General features: G+C 45.4%; 1 long non-coding RNA gene across 1 annotated transcript; it reads right to left on the bottom strand.

The window, feature by feature from the left end:
• Positions 1-921: 921 nt before the first annotated feature.
• Positions 922-17,775, bottom strand: LOC120993293. Its single transcript, XR_005777197.1, has 3 exons — positions 17,764-17,775; positions 11,068-11,073; positions 922-1,041 (listed from the first exon to the last, which is right to left on the bottom strand). It is a non-coding gene; the product is annotated as an uncharacterized LOC120993293 (long non-coding RNA).
• Between the last annotated feature and the right edge of the window lie 1,204 nt (positions 17,776-18,979).

The following is an 18,979-nucleotide window of genomic DNA, read 5'->3' as shown; positions in this document are numbered from 1 at the left end:
ATTTGTGTGCATGAGCCCTAAGGGGAAGGAATGTATTAGCTAGAACTGGCTATACACTAAGGCCAGCCATATGCATTCAATGAAACACATGTAGAGATTTGTTTATACTAAGGATTAGACCTGCAGATTGCAGTGAAGTAACTGTCAGTAAAGTATTCTACCCTCAGCCGCACTGCCAATGTTTTACAATGATTACTGCTCATTTCTCCAGTGCAGGCTGCTGCTGATTAAAATAAAGGTGCCAGAGAGATGCTATAGCAGCTGGAAAACTAACAATGTCCTCCAGGCCTACCATCTGTGGACGCCTAAGGCTAGGTCTACACAACGACATACAGTACAGACCAAAAGTTTGGACACACCTTCTCATTCAAAGAGTTTTCTTTATTTTCGTGACTATGAAGGCATCAAAACTATGAATTTTATACCAAGACACGGAGGCTTCGTATTGCTTTTCTCCTTCTTTACTGAAACCAACAGCAGCAAAGAATTAGCATAAAAAATTAAGGACAACCCCAAACAACCCCTCCCATAGATGGTCCATAAATAGGTCCTCCTCTGTCATCTCTTCCTCTTTCTTTGCTGCTGCCCACAGCAGATAAGTACCTCTCGTTTCGTCTTACAGTATTAACCTAGTTTATATGGGTTTTGTCTTGTAATATTTTTAAATTGGGTTATAGGGTTTTTTCTTTCCATAACTATATGAAAGTTTGAGTTTTTCTTTATCGTTATCCCTCTACCTTATCTTATCCCTAGGTTTATCTTTTTCTCTGGTGATTTATCGCTCCTGCTTCTGCCTTTTACCTTATTCCTTGGTTTTTATTCTGTTCCGTTCCGGCGCATTCGCTGCTAGCTTATCAGTTCTTGCCCAGCTTCCCCCCCCCCTTCCCCGTCTCTACTTACTTCAGGCGCCATTACCCTGGTCGTCTAGTTGTTCACGCTTCTTGCCGCCCGAAGTCTCGCATCTCGCGGGACTTCGGGGGCAGTCGTGGGGGGGGCGGGGCGCTCGGAGCACGGGATTCTCGGGCGCCATCTTGGTGTTCCCTTAATATACCTTGTGGCGCCGGGATTGGTCATCTCGGCAGCCATCTTTGCACACCTTGGGTGTACGGGGGCGTGTCTTTTTCCTCCCCTTCTCCGATCCGTCGGCGCCATCTTACCGCTCTCCTGACACGGTCGGTGCCTGCTCCTGTCTGCCTGTGCCTTGTTAAGTTATTAATTCCCCCTTTTGCGCTCTGCTGCTACCAGGAGTGACTAACTCCTTTATCATGTCCCTCCCTAACGATATTTCCCCTATGCCCTCTGCTCCAGTGGGTCCCTCCACTACCTCGGCCCTGCGACCTGCAGCCTCAAACCTTTTACATGCAGAGCCCCAGGTTGCAGATTTGCAGCAATCTATTTCATCAGCAATTGCTAATGCCATGGGCAATGTTTCTAGCATGATTTCTCAAACTATTTCTCAGGCGCTTAGAGCGCAAAATCCTGTCGCCACCCCACCTGCTGATATTACCCCAGCTACCTCCAGAATTGATTGCAATGATGGCTTGGTTCCATCAAGAGACGGCGTGCATAGGTCACGCAAGAGAGCCTGTCCGCGCCAGGCGGAAAAAGCGCCTCCCTGGAAGTCTGCTCGGGCTCGTCCCGAACTAAGCTCTGACTCTGAAATTGAGTCCGATGAGGAGGTTTGTAGTGAGGACCAGTATGCCTCTGATGTAGATTTGGAAGGGGTCCGGGTGGCTGATGAGGAAGAAGGGTTTGCCCCTCCGCTTCACCCCCCTTCTAATGTGGGTACGGAGAATATTACTCCTGGGTCTGGTTCCCTGTTTGACCCTCAGGGCGAACCACTATTTGACCCGGACAGCCTTCACCATCCAAGGTCGGCTGAATGGTTGCCCATTCCACATGTGGCACAATATTTAGAGAACAGGGTTAGGAAACCCCTTTCCAAGGAAACCCGAAATAAATTAAAGGCTGAATGCCCCCGCCCCTTGATTCCAAATAAGGTGGCTGAGACACCCAATGTGGATCCCAAAATGATCCAGTTCCTTTCTAAATCGGGTTTTAACCCCCGTAAGGGCCTAGACTCCGCTCTTCGAGCTTGTCAGGACAAGCTCTTGGACAGTCTAGGTCCCATGACAAAAATATTTGAATTGGCTGAAACTGCCAGAATTGAGGGTACGGCCATAGACCCAGAAGAGCTCAGTGGCTGGGCGCAACGCGCCATTTGTTTAATAGGAAACGTTAATTCCTCGTTGTCCATTGAACGAAGGAAAGCATTGCTCATGAAGATTGAGCCCAAACTCACTAACATGGCTCTAACTGAGACGGGTAAGGAGGCTCAGGGGCTCCTCTTTGGCGATAGTTTTATTAAAGACCTAGGAAAATTTGTGGGAGCTTTTACTGCGCTTGATAAAGCTCAGAGCTCCATGCGTAGGGTTTTCCACGGGCGTGTCTCTAATAGGGCCGGCAGCTTCAGGGGCCGACTGTCCGGCCGTGTCCACTTCCAGACGCGTGGAAACGCTCGAGGTCCCTATAATCAAAGACCATCATTCCAGGAGCAAAGACAACAATCCTCGTTCTTCCCATCCAGGGGTCAGCAATTTCGCTCCAGAGGTTTCAGAGGCAACCTTGGATCAAGACGTCCTCTCGGTAAGTCCTCAAAACCTGTGTGTTTTTTCCAACCTTTGTATAGGGGGCAGACTCCAACATTTTTTACCCGCTTGGAACCGGATTACCTCCGATCCGTGGGTGCTGGCCACAGTCCAGGGATTTCAGATAGATCTTGTAGATTCTCATCTGTCATTCCCAGAGCCTCATCCTCTAATACTCTCAGAACCGGCCCGTTTTTGCATGGACCAAGAGCTCCGTTCCCTTTTGGACAAAAGAGCAATAGAGAGAGCGCCTCCTCACTCATTGGGGGTGGTCAGCAATATCTTCTTAGTAGAAAAGAAGGGAGGTCATTTCCGACCGGTGATAAATTTGCGGAATCTGAACAGATTTGTATGCTACCGCCATTTTAAAATGGAAGGTATTCATTTACTCCGGGACCTCCTAATGCCTGGAGATTGGATGGTGAAGTTGGACCTGAAGGATGCCTATCTGACGGTCCCTGTGGCTCCTCAGTCCAGAACTCTTCTCCAGTTTCATTGGCACGACCTCTTATACCAGTTCACGTGCCTCCCATTTGGCCTATCATCAGCCCCCTGGTGTTTCACCAAATTGATGAGACCGGTAGTGGCTTGGCTTCGCAGTCAGGGTATCCGTCTTGTGATTTACCTGGACGATATCCTCTTCATGGCTCAATCCCCGTCTGAACTTTTAATTCACCTTCGGGCCGCAATGTCTCTTATTTCAGGTCTGGGATTCGTCATCAACGCCGAGAAGTCCTGCCTTCGTCCGTTCAGATCGATGGAATTTCTGGGTTTTGTGGTGGACTCCAACGAGCGGACCCTATGACTTCCGGGATCCAAAATCAGATCTATACGCAAGGAACTACGTCACGTCCTGAGACTTTCTCGGATGTCCCTGCGTCATCTGGCACGCGTTATTGGCCTTCTATCTTCTTCTATTCAAGCGATCTTTCCAGCTCCGCTTCATTATCGAGCATTACAACGACTGAAGATCGCTCATTTGCAAGCCGGCGCATCCTATGCGGACTTGGTGATGTTGGATCGCGAGACGAGGGACGAAATCAGGTGGTGGATCTCCAACCTCGACGCGTGGAATGGCAAGGCCATTGTAGGACCTCAACCGGATCTGATCGTGGAGTCGGACGCCAGTCTCCTGGGCTGGGGTGCATACTGCAACGGGGTTTCCACCGGAGCACCCTGGTCAGGCAACGAGGCTCATCTCCACATAAATGCTCTGGAACTGTTAGCGGGCTCCTTCGCCATCCGCAGTTTCACCAACGACAGGATTTCGGTGTGTATCAGGCTCAGGATGGACAATGTGTCAGCCGTACGGTATGTCAATGCCATGGGGGGCACCCACTCATCGATCCTAACCCATCTTGCGAAGGAATTTTGGACCTTTTGCCTAGACAGAGGCTTTACGGTGGTCGCAGAGTACATCCCAGGACTACACAATACTTTCGCGGACTGGAGTTCTCGTCACTCATCGGATTTCAGCGACTGGAGATTAGATCCAGCGGTATTCTCATCCATCATGTCGATTTGGGGACCTCTCTCTATGGATCTGTTTGCTTCACGTTGGAACGCTCAGCTCCCGAACTTCTACAGTTGGAGGCCAGATCCTCTGTCGGTAGCTCTGGACGCCCTTCTGCAGGATTGGTCGGGTCAACTAGCTTACGCGTTTCCCCCGTTTGCACTCATCCCGCGGGTACTTTCTCAGGTCCGTCGCCAACTCGTGGACTTGGTGCTGATCGTCCCCTTCTGGCAGGCCCAGTCCTGGTTTCCTCAGCTCCTGGAACTTCTTGTGGAAGACCCCCGTCTCCTTCCATCGAGTCCAGATCTTCTTCGCGGACCTCTGGATCAACTTCATCCACTGGTGGCGGACGGCTCTCTTCACCTACTCACGTGCAGAATCTCAGGGAACATTGGGGTGTCACAGGCTTATCGGGATCGGCTCATACCCTTCTGGAGAATGCGTGGGCCCCTGGCACCCGACGCGCTTATCAATCAGCCTGGAAGCGTTGGTCTGACTGGTGCGTGGGGCGGAATCTGGATCCCTCTTCGGCTCCTGTGACTGACATACTCGAGTTCTTGACGTCCCTGTATGATGAGGGTAAAGCCTATAGGTCGATTAACCTTTACCGTTCAGCCATATCTTCTAGGCACCAAGGTTTTGCGGGATGTCCGGCGGATCAACACCCCTTGGTATGTCGTCTTCTTAGGGGATCTCGGTTATCTCGGCCTCCTAGACCCCGTTTCACTAGTTCTTGGGATGTTACGTTGGTCCTTCAGTTTTTCTCTAATTGGCCCCTCAATTCTTCTTTGACTCTACGCCAACTCTCGGCGAAACTTGTCACTCTGCTGTGTTTGATTTCATGCAAAAGAGTTTCAGATGTGCGGGCTTTGGATTTCGATGCTCTGTCGTTTATTCCTAGCGGTGTCTTGTTTAATATTTCTCGCCGCACGAAGACTAATATCCGGTCAGTATCTTATCCGGCTTTTCCAGATAATCCAGCCCTTTGTCCGGTGCAATGTTTGAGAGAATATTTGGACCGCACTACTTCCTTGCGTATTCCTTCTAGCCCTCAATTGTTCATTTCTTTCCGCAAACCCTTTCTTCCGGTTACAAGTGTCACGCTTTCCCGTTGGGTTAAGTGGATTCTTTCCCTAGCTGGAGTTGATACGTCGGTGTTCACGGCCCATTCGGTGAGGGGAGCTTCGGCTACCTCCATGACCGTGGCGGGGGCCCGTTTGGAGGATGTCTTACGTTTAGCTGATTGGTCTAGGGCTTCTACATTTAGGGAATTTTATTTCAGACCGCCTCCACATGCTTTTTCTACGGTGATTTCGACGCTTTAAACTAGCAATACGAAGCCTCCGTGTCTTGGTAAAAAATTGCATGATTTTCCTATTTTATGACGTAAAGTCATGATTTTATTAAAGACACGGAGGCGAGTATTGCCCACCCTCTTCTTTCCCTCCCTATGTTATTTTGCTCATATGTTATTTATTGCAGATAGCCACATGATTGGTTTTATGTTATTTATTGTTTAATTGTGAATGACTTTTTTGTCTCCCACATGTTTTGGTAAGACTTAAGTTTTCAGAATTACCTCGTATTATTATATTTTTTCTTTCCATAGGTTGAGCCCTGTTGCATACCTACTTACCTAGTGAGGTTTCCAGGAAGTTGTTAGGACCAGTTGACCGTCGTTCCGGTTGAACTATGGTTCCAGTTTGTCGGGATGGTGTTTCCGGTTGGAGTTTGGTTACAGGATGTTCGGTCCAGTGTTCAAGTGGTCCACATCAAAGAAAGAGGAAGAGATGACAGAGGAGGACCTATTTATGGACCATCTATGGGAGGGGTTGTTTGGGGTTGTCCTTAATTTTTTATGCTAATTCTTTGCTGCTGTTGGTTTCAGTAAAGAAGGAGAAAAGCAATACTCGCCTCCGTGTCTTTAATAAAATCATGACTTTACGTCATAAAATAGGAAAATCATGCAATTAACACATGTGGAATTATATACATAACAAACAAGTGTGAAACAACTGAAAATATGTCATATTCTAGGTTCTTCAAAGCAGCCACCTTTTGCTTTGATTACTGCTTGCACACTCTTGGCATTCTCTTGATGAGCTTCAAGAGGTAGTCCCCTGAAATGGTCTTCCAACAGTCTTGAAGGAGTTCCCAGAGATGCTTAGCACTTGTTGGCCCTTTTGCCTTCACTCTGCGGTCCAGCTCACCCCAAACCATCTCGATTGGGTTCAGGTCCGGTGACTGTGGAGGCCAGGTCATCTGGCGCAGCACCCCATCACTCTCCTTCATGGTCAAATAGCCCTTACTTTTAAAGTTTAACCAATTTTTCTGCTGACTGACTGACCTTTATTTCTTAAAGTAATGATGGCCACTCGTTTTTCTTTACTTAGCTGCATTTTTCTTGCCATAATACAAATTCTAACAGTCTATTCAGTAGGACTATCAGCTGTGTATCCACCTGACTTCTCCTCAACGCAACTGATGGTCCCAACCCCATTTATAAGGCAAGAAATCCCACTTATTAAACCTGACAGGGCACACCTGTGAAGTGAAAACCATTTCAGGGGTCTACCTCTTGAAGCTCATCAAGAGAATGCCAAGAGTGTGCAATACAGTAATCAAAGCAAAAGGTGGCTACTTTGAAGAACCTAGAATATGACATATTTTCAGTTGTTTCACAATTGTTTGTGATGTATATAATTCCACATGTGTTAATTCATAGTTTTGATGCCTTCAGTGTGAATCTACAATTTTCATAGTTATGAAAATAAAGAAAACTCTTTGAATGAGAAGGTGTGTCCAAACTTTTGGTCTGTACTGTATGTCGCGCGACATTTTGTCGCACTATTGTCGCGTGACAATTTTTATAATGGTAGTCTATGGTGTCGCACTGTCGAACAGACAGACTGAGTGCACTAACCAGAATCTGGAGAATTATTTGAGATGTTTTGTCTCGGAGAATCAGGAGGAGTGGTCTTCATTTTTGTTGTTGGCTGAGTTTGGCATAAATAACCATAGGCAGAAGTCCACTGATAAGTCACCGTTTTTCGGAGCATATAGGCTCCATCCGCAGTTTGGCACATTTTCTGGTACTGAGACTTCTGGTATACTGGAAGAGGAAAGATTTTCCTCTTCGTTGTCATTTGGCGGAAAATTCAAAACAATTTAAATAAAAATGGGCAAAAAGTATAAACGTATGGCTGACAAGAGACGTATGAGTGGTCCGGACCTGAGAGTGGGTGATTCTGTGTGGCTGTCCACAAGAAACATTAAGTTGAAGGTACCTTCTTGAAAGTTGGGGCCAAGGTTTATTGGGCCATATAAGATCTCTGCCATTATTAATCCAGTTGCTTTTCGTCTTGAACTTCCGCAGGCTTTAAAAATTCATAATGTTTTTCACAAATCATTACTGAAAAGATATGTCGAACCTGGTGAACCATCCTCCTTACCTCCTGATCCTGTCTTGGTGGACAGTAATCTTGAATTTCAGATTGCCAGGATTGTGAACTCACGAATTCTCCATCGATCTCTTCAGTATCTCGTGCACTGGAAAGGTTACGGTCCAGAGGAAAGAATGTGGGTTCCTGCGACCGACGTTAATGCCAGTTGCCTTGTGAAGGCCTTTCACAGGGCGCATCTTGATAAAGTCGGCCCTGGGTGTCTGGAGGTCACCCGTAAAGGGGGAGGGGGTACTGTCAGGGTCCCTCCCAAGACAGAGGTGAGAAGATCGGAGAGACTGGTGGCATGTGAGGGTATCTGACAGTCTGTTTTCTCCTTGCAGTGTGGTTGTTCGGTAATGACCATACCTCTTGACAGGTGCAGCTTGTAGTCATTACTGAGGCTCTATTTAGTCCTGAATCCCACTGCTTACTATGCGGTTGATAATTCCTGCTGGAGTTGGTTGAGCTGGTTTGTTCTTCCTTTGGATCTCCTGCTCCTCCATTCTCCTTTAAGCTAAGTGCATTTTGTCTTGCATTTTGTTGTTTGATTGTGTGTGCTATTGTCTAGGCCTCAGGGAGACACTGGTTCCTTCATCTGGGAAGGAGCCAGTAGTCTAATTCCCTGCCACCATTCCTAGGGCCTTCCAGGGTCTTCAGGGCCTAGGTTACGGTGTATATTTCCACCTTCAGGGTCTACTCATACTGGCAGGAGTCAGGGAGAGGCCTAGGGATTCCTAGGAAGTCCCCATCCCTCTCACTTAGCTTTGAGGCCTAGACTCTGGTCTATTCCTTCTGTGTGTCATTTGGTGTTATCCCCTCCCCATTACTCGTGACAGCATGATCCTGCATGAACTGCTCCGATGCTCAAGTCAAGGGGGCTGCCTGGGTGAAACCCGGACAACCCCTTTAAGTAATTCAATTCAGAAAGTGAAACTCATATATTCTATAGATTCATTACATGCAGAGTGATCTATTTCAAATGTTTATTTATTTTAATGTTGATGGTTATGGGTTACAGTTAATGAAAACCCCAGAGACAGTATCTCAGAAAATTTAAATATTATATATGTGTAAGACTAATTTAAAAAAGTTATTTTTAATACAGAAATTATGGCCTACTGAAAAGTCTGTCCTGTATATGCACTCAATACTTGGTTGGGGATCCTTTTGCATGAATTATTGCATCAATGTAGTGTGGCATGGAGGTGATCATCCTGTGGGTCTGCTGAGATGTTATGGAAGCCCAGGTTGCTTTGATAGTGGCCTTCAGCTTGTCTGGATTGTTGGGTCTGGTGTCCCTCATCTTCCTCTTGACAATTTAGGTCAGGCGAGTTTGCTGGCCAATTAACACAGTGATACCGGTATTGGTACTTTAGGCAGTGTGGGCAGGTGCCAAGTCCTGCTGGAATATGAAATCAGTATCTCCATAAAGCTTGTCATCAGGGGGAAACATGAAGTGTTCTAAAATTTCTTGGTAGATGGCTGCCGGGACGTTATACAGTGGACCAATGCCAGCTAATGACATGATTCTCCAAACCATCACTGACTGTGGAAACTTCACACTGGACCTCAAGCAACTTGGATTGTGTTCCTCTCCACTCTCCCTCCTGACTCTGAAATACTAAATCTACTTTCATCCAAAAACAGGACTTTGGACCACTGAGCAACAGTCCAGTCTTTTTTCTCCTTAGCCCAGGTAAGATGCTTCTATCGTCTCTGGGTCATCAGTGGATTGACACAAGGAATGCGACAGTTGTAGTTTTCCTGGATACGTCTGTGTGTGATGGCTCTTGAAGCACTGACTCTAGTCGCCACTCCTTGTCAATCTCCCCCAAATTCTTGACTAGCCTTTTCTTGACAATCTATTCAAGGTATGGTTATCCCTGTTGCTTGTGCACCTTTTTCTACCACACTTTATCCTTCCACTCAACTGACATTAATATGCTTGAAAACAGCACTGTGTGATCAGCCAGCTTCTTTAGCAATGACCTATTGTAGCTTATTCTCCTTGTGCACAGTCAGCAGTCTTCCCCATGATTGTGTAGCCTACTGAACCAGACTGATGGACCATTTAAAGCCTTAGGAAACCTATGCAGGTGTTTTGTGTAGATTACCTCATTAGAGTGTGACACCGTGAGTCTACAATACTGAACTTTTTCACAATAATCTAATTTTATGAGATAATGACTTTTAGGTTTGGCATTTTTCATTAGCTGCAAGCCATAATAATCAACATTAGAAGAAATAAAGGCTTGAAATAGATCACTCTGTGTGTAATAAATCTATATATATATATATATATATATATATATATAAGTTAAATTTTTTGAATTGAATTACTGAAATAAATTAACTTTTCAATGATATTGTAATTTATTGAGATGCACCTATAAATCAAATGACAGGGGTTATAGAAAATTTAAAAAAGGCTCTGCTTTCTCTAAAAACAGGTGTTGGGCCTGTATCAAGCTTAGCGCAAAAACAGATACATGCCACAGACAAAAATGTTGAGCACACGAGGTTGGCCATTGGTTGGTATAAATTGGTATAATGAGAGCATACCTATACCTCCAGGTGACATTTCAGGATAAGATAACATGTGTGCACAGGAGGAAAACTATTTCTGACCATTATATAACTATGATCATTTCGCTTTTTTTTAGCAGTTTTTTCCTTCTGCCGGCGTTATCTATAATTATCAGTTCTTCCTGATCTAGTGGGTGGAGATTAGCTGTTATGATGGCTCCCACAGAATGCACACAGAGAAAACAGCAGATCCTGCTCCATAAGGCTCCATTCACACGTCCGCAACGCGTTTTGCGGATACACAGAGCCGTGGATACGCAAAACACGGAAAGCAGCAATGTGCGTTTCTGCATTTTGCGGACCGCACATTGCCGGCACTAATAGAATATGCCTGTTCTTGTCCGCAATTGCGGACAAGAATAGGACATGTTCTATTTTTTTGCGGAACGGAAGTGCGGATCCGCAATTCCGTGTCCGGGCAGCACATCGTGCTGCCCCATAGGAATAAATGGGTGAACGAAATGGGTGAACGAAATTGCGGACGTGTGAATGGAGCCTAACTAACTAAATCCCTCAGAAACACCATACTGTATTGGACATTGCTGAGATGTGAAGAAGACATTTGGAATAAGACATATCGCTTACTATTAGCTGCAGTTATGCATCTCTCCCTCTCCATAGACATCTACTGTATGTAAATCTAATCCTTCAATGAGCTAACTGTCTGTCTTGGATTTAGCAGAGAATTCAGAGTCAGGGCTCTTTCACACTTGCGTTGTTTTGTTCCGGCATAGAGTTCGGTCATCGGGGCTCTATGCCGGAAGAATCCTAATCAGGATTATCCCCATGCATTCTGAATGGAGAGAAATCCGTTCAGGATGCATCAGGATGTCTTCAGTTCCAGACCGGAACGTTTTTTGGCCGGAGAAAATACCACAGCATGCTGCGCTTTTTGCTCCGGTCAAAAATCCTGAACACTTGCCGCAAGACCGGATCCGGAATTAATGCCCATTGAAAGGCATTAATCCGGATCTGGCCTTAAGCTAAATGTCGTTTCGGCGCATTACCGGATCCGACGTTTAGCTTTTTCTGAATGGTTACCATGGCTTCCAGGACGCTAAAGTCCTGTTTGCCATGGTAAAGTGTAGTGGAGAGCAGTATACTTACCGTCCGTGCGGCTCCCGAGGCGCTTCAGAGTGACGTCAAAGCGCCCCACGCGCATGGATGACGTGATCGCATGGATCACGTCATCCATGCGCATGGGGCGCTCTGACGTCATTCTGGAGCGCCCCGGGAGCCGCACGGACGGTAAGTATACTGCTCCGCCGCTCCCCACTACTACTATGGCAACCAGGACTTTAATAGCGTCCTGGCTGCCATAGTAACACTGAACGCATTTTGAAGACGGATCCGTCTTCAAATGCTTTCAGTTCACTTGCGTTGTTACGGATCCAGAGGGCACCTCCGGCAACGGAGTACACGACGGATCCGGACAACGCAAGTGTGAAAGAGGCCTAAAGCCTCATGCGCACGTCCGTGGAACACGGACCGTGATATACCGGCCTGGATTCCTGCTGAGTGCAGGAGCGCACGGCGTCATTGGTGTCACATGACACCGTGCGCCCGCTGCTGTACAGTAATACACTCGTATTATCTATACAAGTGTATTACTGTACAGCAGCGGCGGCACGTTGTCATAGCAACCAATGACGCTGTGCGCTCCTGCACTCAGCAGGAATCCAGGCCGGTATATCACGGTCCGTGTTCCACGGACGTGCGCATAAGGCTTAAGGGCGCATTCACACAACCGTGCCGTGTTTTGCGGTCCACGTGCGTTCCACCATTTGCGGAACGGAATGGGCTGCCCATTATAGAAAGCATATTCTTGTCCACGATTGCAGACAAGAATAGAACATGATCTATATTTTTGCGGGGCCGCGGAATGGAACAACGGATTGCAGAACGGATGCAGACTCATTCATACGGTCGTTGTTAGTTTAGGATTGGGGAGGAGGAAAAGAGCTAATAAATGGGGAAAGAACCATTTTCTCTGATAAGATGTATCTTATATTTGCCTGTGCTATTGTTTTATGCACAAATGGGTGAAAATTTGAGAAGTTACTGGTCTTTTATAACTCAAACAATGTATTAACAGGGCAGGAAATGGCTACTTCTGTGCACCGGCATCTACACCGTTATTACATTGATTTGATGGTGTTCAGTTATTAGCATGCTGTAAAAATATTCTCAGACTATTTATCTATGAGCTGTCAGGCAAATGCGCCATCTGACAGGATGTGCATAATAAGCCAGCATTTGGCAAGCTGATAAATATCTTTTATTTGTTGCTAATGATGCTCCTAAAGCAAGATTTTTTTCCCACAAAACATTAAAAAATTATTCTCACTATCTAATGAATATCTTATTTTGACAAAATGTTAAGCTAAATGTGGCTTTATACAAGACAATCTGCTATGCTTTCTAGAGAGTGTTTACAGTTTTTGAGGGCTCCAGTTGTTAGGGTACTTTCACACTTGCGTTGTTTGATTCCGGCAGGTAGTTCCGTTGCCTGAACTGCCTGCCTGATCAGGCAAACTGTATGCAAAAGTATGGCCTCTTTCACACTTGCGTTGTTGGGATCCGGCATGCACTTCCGTTGCCGGAGGTGCCCGCCGGATCCGGAAAAACGCAAGTGTACTGAAAGCATTTGAAGACGGAACCGTCTTCCAAATGCTTTCAGTGTTACTATGGCACCCAGGACGCTATTAAAGTCCTGGTTGCCATAGTAGGAGCGGGGAGCGGGGGAGCGGTATACTTACAGTCCGTGCGGCTCCCCGGGCGCTCCAGAATGACGTCAGAGCGCCCCATGCGCATGGATGACGTGATCCATGCGATCACGTGATCCATGCGCTTGGGGCGCCCTGACGTCACTCTGGAGCGCCCGGGGAGCCGCACGGACGGTAAGTACACTGCTCCCCCGCTCCCCACTACACTTACCATGGCTGCCAGGACTTTAGCGTCCCGGCAGCCATGGTAACCATTCAGAAAAAGCTAAATGTCGGCTCCGGCAATGCGCCGAAACGACGTTTAGCTTAAGGCCGAATCCGGATCAATGCCTTCCAATGGGCATTAATTCCGGATCCGGCCTTGCGGCAAGTCTTCAGGATTTTTGGCCGGAGCAAAAAGCGCAGCATGCTGCGGTATTTTCTCCGGCCAAAAAATGTTCCGTTCCGGAACTGAAGACATCCTGATGCATCCTGAACGGATTTCTCTCCATTCAGAATGCATTAGGATAATCCTGATCAGGATTCTTCCGGCATAGAGCCCCGACGACGGAACTCTATGCCGGAAGACAATAACGCAGGTGTGAAAGAGCCCTTTGTCATTTCTTCTGACTGATCAGGCATTTTTCAGACTGATCAGGATTCTGATCAGTCTGAAAAATGCCTGATCAGGCAGAAAAATGCATTGCAATACCGGATCCGTTTTTCCGGTGTCATCAGGCAAAACGTATCAGGTATTTATTTTTTTCTCATTTTTAGAGGTCTGCGCATGCGCAGACCGGAAGGATGGATCCAGCATTCCGGTATTTTGAATGCCGGATCCGGCACTAATACATTCCTATGGAAAAAAATGCCTGTTCCGGCTTTCAGGCAGGTCTTCAGTTTTTTTCGCCGGAGATAAAACTGTAGCATGCTACGGTTTTCTCTTTTGCCTGATCAGTCAAAATGACTGAACTGAAGACATCCTGATGCATCCTGAACAGATTACTTTCTATTCAGAATGCATGGGGATATGCCTGATCAGTTCTTTTCCGGTATAGAGCCCCTGTGATGGATCTCTATGCCGGAAAAGAAAAACGCTAATGTGAAAGTAGCCTTATTTTAAACTGTTATATTGAATGAGTTCAGAAGACCTTATTTATAACCTATAGATGGGTGCCATCCCCTGCGGCAGAAGTCCAAAACTTTTTTAACTCCTTAAGGACCGGGCTCATTTTCACCTTAAGGACCAGGCCATTTTTTGCAAATCGGACCAGTGTCACTTTATGGGGTGATAACTTTAAAACGCTTTGACTTATCCAGGCCATTCGGAGCCAGTTTTTTCGTCACATATTGTACTTCATGACACTGGTAAAATGGAGTCAAAAAAATTCATTTTTATTTATAAAAAAATACCAAATTTGCCAAAAATTGCGAAAAATTTGCAAATTTCCAAGTTTCAATTTCTCTACTTCTATAATACATAGTAATACCTTACAAAAATAGTTATGACTTTACATTCCCCATATGTCTACTTCATGTTAGGATCATTTTGGGAATGACATTTTATTTTTGGGGGACGTTACAAGGCTTAGAAGTTTAGAAGTAAATCTTGAAATTTCTCAGAAATTTTCAAAAACCAACTTTTTAAGGACCAGTTCAGGTATGAAGTCACTTTGTGAGGCTTACATAATAGAAACCACCCCTCAAGGTGTTCAAAACTGATTTTACTAACTTTGTTAACCCTTTAGGTGTTCCACAAGAATTAATGGAAAATAGAGATACAATTTCAAAATTTTTGGCAGATTTTCCATTTTAAGCATTTTTTTCCAGTTACAAAGCAAGGGTTAACAGCCAAACAAAACTCAATATTTATGGCTCTGATTCTGTAGTTTACAGAAACACCCCATATGTGGTCGTAAACCGCTGTACGGGCACACGGCAGGGCACAGAAGGAAAGGAATGCCATACGGTTTTTGGAAGGCAGATTTTGCTGGACTGTTTTTTTGACACCATGTCCCATTTGAAGCCCTCCTGATGCACCCCTAGAGTAGAAACTCCCAAAAAGTGACCCCATTTTAGAAACTACGGGATAGGGTGGCAGTTTTGTTGGTACTAGTTTAGGATACATTTTTGGTTGCTCTATATTACACTTTTTGTGAGGCAAGGTAACAAGAAATAGCTGTTTTGGCACCGTTTTTATTTTTTGTTATTTACAACATTCATCTGACAGGTTAGATCAGGTGGTATTTTTATAGACCAGGTTGTCACTGACGCGGCGATACCTAATATGTATACTATTTTTTATTTATGTACGTTTTACACAATGATTTCATTTTAAAAAAAAAAAAAATCATGTTTTAGTGTCTCCATATAGTTCAATCAAAAGGAAAGACAGCTCACCACTCAAAAAATCGCTTGCACGGGAAGGGATCGCTCCCACTTCCAAAATCAAATAAATCCCAGCAGGTGTATCGATTTTCTCAATGCTTTATTGATCCATATTGATCCATATAACAGGACGTGTTTCGGCCCGTGCAGCCTTCCTCAACTGCATGTTAATAACTGTTAGTACACAGTATTTAAAGGTCTAGTCACATGACCCTGCCAATCAATTCAAACAGGAAATTACATCATATCAAAAATAGTATCAAAATTGTATTTAAATAATACCCTTGCGAATATTACAACGAAAAAGTACCCTTGCGAATATTACAACGAAAAATATCCTCCTATCATGGTCGCGCCGTAGTAGTCTAAAAGGAAACATATAAAATTTCATATTAAAAACACATCACTTCATAATCCCTTAGACCCTTAGGGTGTAAAGTGTCAAGGGTATGTATCCAGAAGGCCTTCCTTTTGAGTAAAACCTTTTTCAAATCCCCTCCTCTCCGTGGTAGATGTACACGCTCAATAACTTGGTATTTCAATTGTGCTATGGAATGATTGTGATTATGGAAGTGAAACGGTATAGGGAATAGGAGATTCTTATTCCTAATTGTCGATTTGTGTTTGTTAATCCGATCTTTCACTTTCTGCATTGTCTCCCCTATATACAGCATGCCGCAAGGGCACTTTATTAAGTATATAACATTAGTTGTTTCACAGGTATAATAACCTTTGATTCTATAAGATTTCCCTGTCCGAGGATGTTGAAAATACTGACCCTTCTGCACATTACTGCATTGCATACAGTGGAGACAAGGGAACGTGCCTCCCTTCTGATTGGTGAGTGTACTCTGCAATGGGGCCTTCTCCATAGTGCCAATATCTGAGTGAACGAGATGATCCCTCAAACTGGGATTGCGTCTATTACATATAAGTGGTGGGTTTTTAAATTTCACAATTAGTGGGATTCGCCTTCTCCAAAATATGCCAGTTACCTAATATGTCTACTTTTTTTTCCCTCTAATTTTTATTATTTTTTTCTTTTACTTTATCTGGGGAAAATGACGTTTTTGTTTATATTTACTTGAAACTTGAAATTTTTTGGGGGGAAAACTTTTTTTTTTAAACTTTTTTTCCACTTTATTTTTTTGTCCCACTTTGGGACTTCAACTTTTGGGGGTCTAATCCCCTTTACAATGCATTCCAATACTTCTGTATTGGAATGCATTGGCTGTATGAGTAATACTGTGTATTACTCATACAGCTTCCAGCCTGTAAGATCCAGGGGGCTGGATCTCACAGACTCATCACCGGAAGGCAGCGCGATGCCTAAGGAAGGCATCGCGCTGCCTTCCATGCCATCGGGTCCCCCCTACAGCCGTATGGGAACCCGATGGCACCGCCGCCCGCCGCAATATGTAAAAGCCGCAAACCGCAGGTCTGAATTGACCTGCGGTTTGCGGCGATCGCATTGACCCAAGGTGCCTGCTCAATGATTTGAGCAGGCACCTTGTTCCGATCACCGCCCGCCGCACGGCGGTAATCGGAAATACACAGGATGTACAGGTACGCCCTGTGTCCGGAAGAGGTTAAAGGGGTTTTCCAAGATATTGATGACCTATCCTTCAAGTGAATGTGGCTGAGCTGCAATACCAAGCACAGCAGCTATCCAATGGACGGCGCTGTGCTTGGTAAGCTGCGAGGAGGCCACAGCACTCACCAGGCAACCACTGCCTCTTGAAACAGATGATTGGAAGGGGTTCCAGGTGTCAGACCCCTACTGATCTGACATTGATTACCTGTCCTGTAGATAGATCATCAATATCAACATCTCAGAAAATCCCTTTAAAGGATGGCTGCACATGGTGCAGATTTGTGTGCAGACAATTTATCACATTTTGTGCGGTTTTTATGTGGTATTTGAAGCAGACTTTCTGCAGAAAAATGCAACAACAATTGACATGCTGTAGATCAATTTCCGTGCCTAAAAAAAAAGCCAAGTGTACATGAGATTTGACTAATCTCATACACTTTGCTGGTACTGAAATACGCTGCATTTTTTCCGTACAAAATCTGCAAAGACAAACTGCGCATAATCTGCATTGTGTGCAGACACCCTAAGGCCTCTTGCACATGAACGTATTTTCTTTCCGTTTCAGTTTTTTTTGCGGACCGTAACGGAACCATTAATTTCAATGGGTCCTCAAAGAAAACAGAAGGTACTCCGTGTTCATTCCGTTTCCGTATTTCCGTTCCACAAAAAACTAGAACATGTCTTATTCTTGTCTGCATTACGGACAAGGATAGTACAGTTCTATTAGGGGCCAGCTGTTCCGTAAAAATACAGAATGCACACGAATGTCATCTATATTTTTTGCGGATCCGTTTTGTGCAAGAGGCCTAAGGCCTCATACACAAGATAGTTTTTGTGGTCCGCATCCGAGCCGCATTTTTTGCGGCTCAGGTGAGAACCCATTCACTTCAATGCGGCTGCACAAGATGCGGATAGCACTCTGTGTGCTGTCCGCATCCGTTGCACCGTTCCGTGGCCCTGCAAAAAAAATATAGCATGTCCTATTCTTGTCCGTTTTGCGGACAAGAATAGGCATTTCTACAATGGGCCGCCCGTTACATTCCGCAAATTGGGGAAGGCACACGGGCGGCTTCCGTTTTTTGCGGATCCGCGGTTTGCGGACCGCAAAAAACGGCACGGTTGTGTGCATATAGCCTAAGGCTGTGAACCACTTTTTGGTGTTAAAGAGTATTCCCATATGGAATATTCTGTTGATGTCATATTGATAAGATATACCATGAATGTCCAATAGTTTAAGATGAGGCCCCGCTGTGAATGGAGAGCAAGCGGTTCTCCATTCACTGCTATGGGAACTTCCAAAAATAGACGAGCACTGGCGGTGAACGCAGGGATGGCCCCCCATTCTTGTAATAGAAGCGGATTCCAGAGGAGAGACATTTGCCATAAAGCTAGGTCTACACGACGATAAGTCACGCGACAGATAGGGCACAACTACACTGCAACATTTGTCATCCGACATTTTGTTGCACCAATGTTGCGCGACAATTTTTATAATGGCAGTCTATGATGTCGCACTGCAACATGCAACATGCTGCGACTGCGACGCGACAGTCGCAGAAAAATCCATCTCAAAGGGATTTTCTGCGACTGTCACGTCACAGTCGCAGCATGTTGCATGTTGCAGTGCGACACCGTAGACTGCCATTATAAAAATTGTCGCGCGACATTGGTGCAACAAAATGTTGCGCAGCAAATGTCGTCGTGTAGACCTAGCCTAAATGTACAGATGGCACAACCCCTTTGAGCCAAACCAAATCTTAAAAGGTAAAATGTATATTTGAGATATGACTAAGGCCTCTTGCACACGACCATTGTTTGGGTCCGCATCCGAGCCGCCATTTTGGCGGCTCAGATGCGGACCCATTCACTTCAATGGGGCCGCAAAAGATGCGGACAGCACTCCGTGTTCTGTCTGCATCCGTGTCTCCGTTCCGCGGCCCCGCAAAAAAAATATAACATGTCCTATTCTTGTCCGCGCTTTGCGGACAAGAATAGGCATTTATATTGCCGGCGCCCGTTCCGTTCAGCAAATTGCGGAAGGCAACATGGGCGGCTTCCGCTTTTTGCGGACCGCAAAAAAAGGCACGGCCGTGTGCATGAGG

Source organism: Bufo bufo, chromosome 3 (assembly GCF_905171765.1).
Source record: "Bufo bufo chromosome 3, aBufBuf1.1, whole genome shotgun sequence".
In the NCBI taxonomy this organism is placed as follows: Eukaryota; Metazoa; Chordata; class Amphibia; order Anura; family Bufonidae; genus Bufo; species Bufo bufo.
This window is presented reverse-complemented; position numbering and strand designations above follow the sequence as displayed.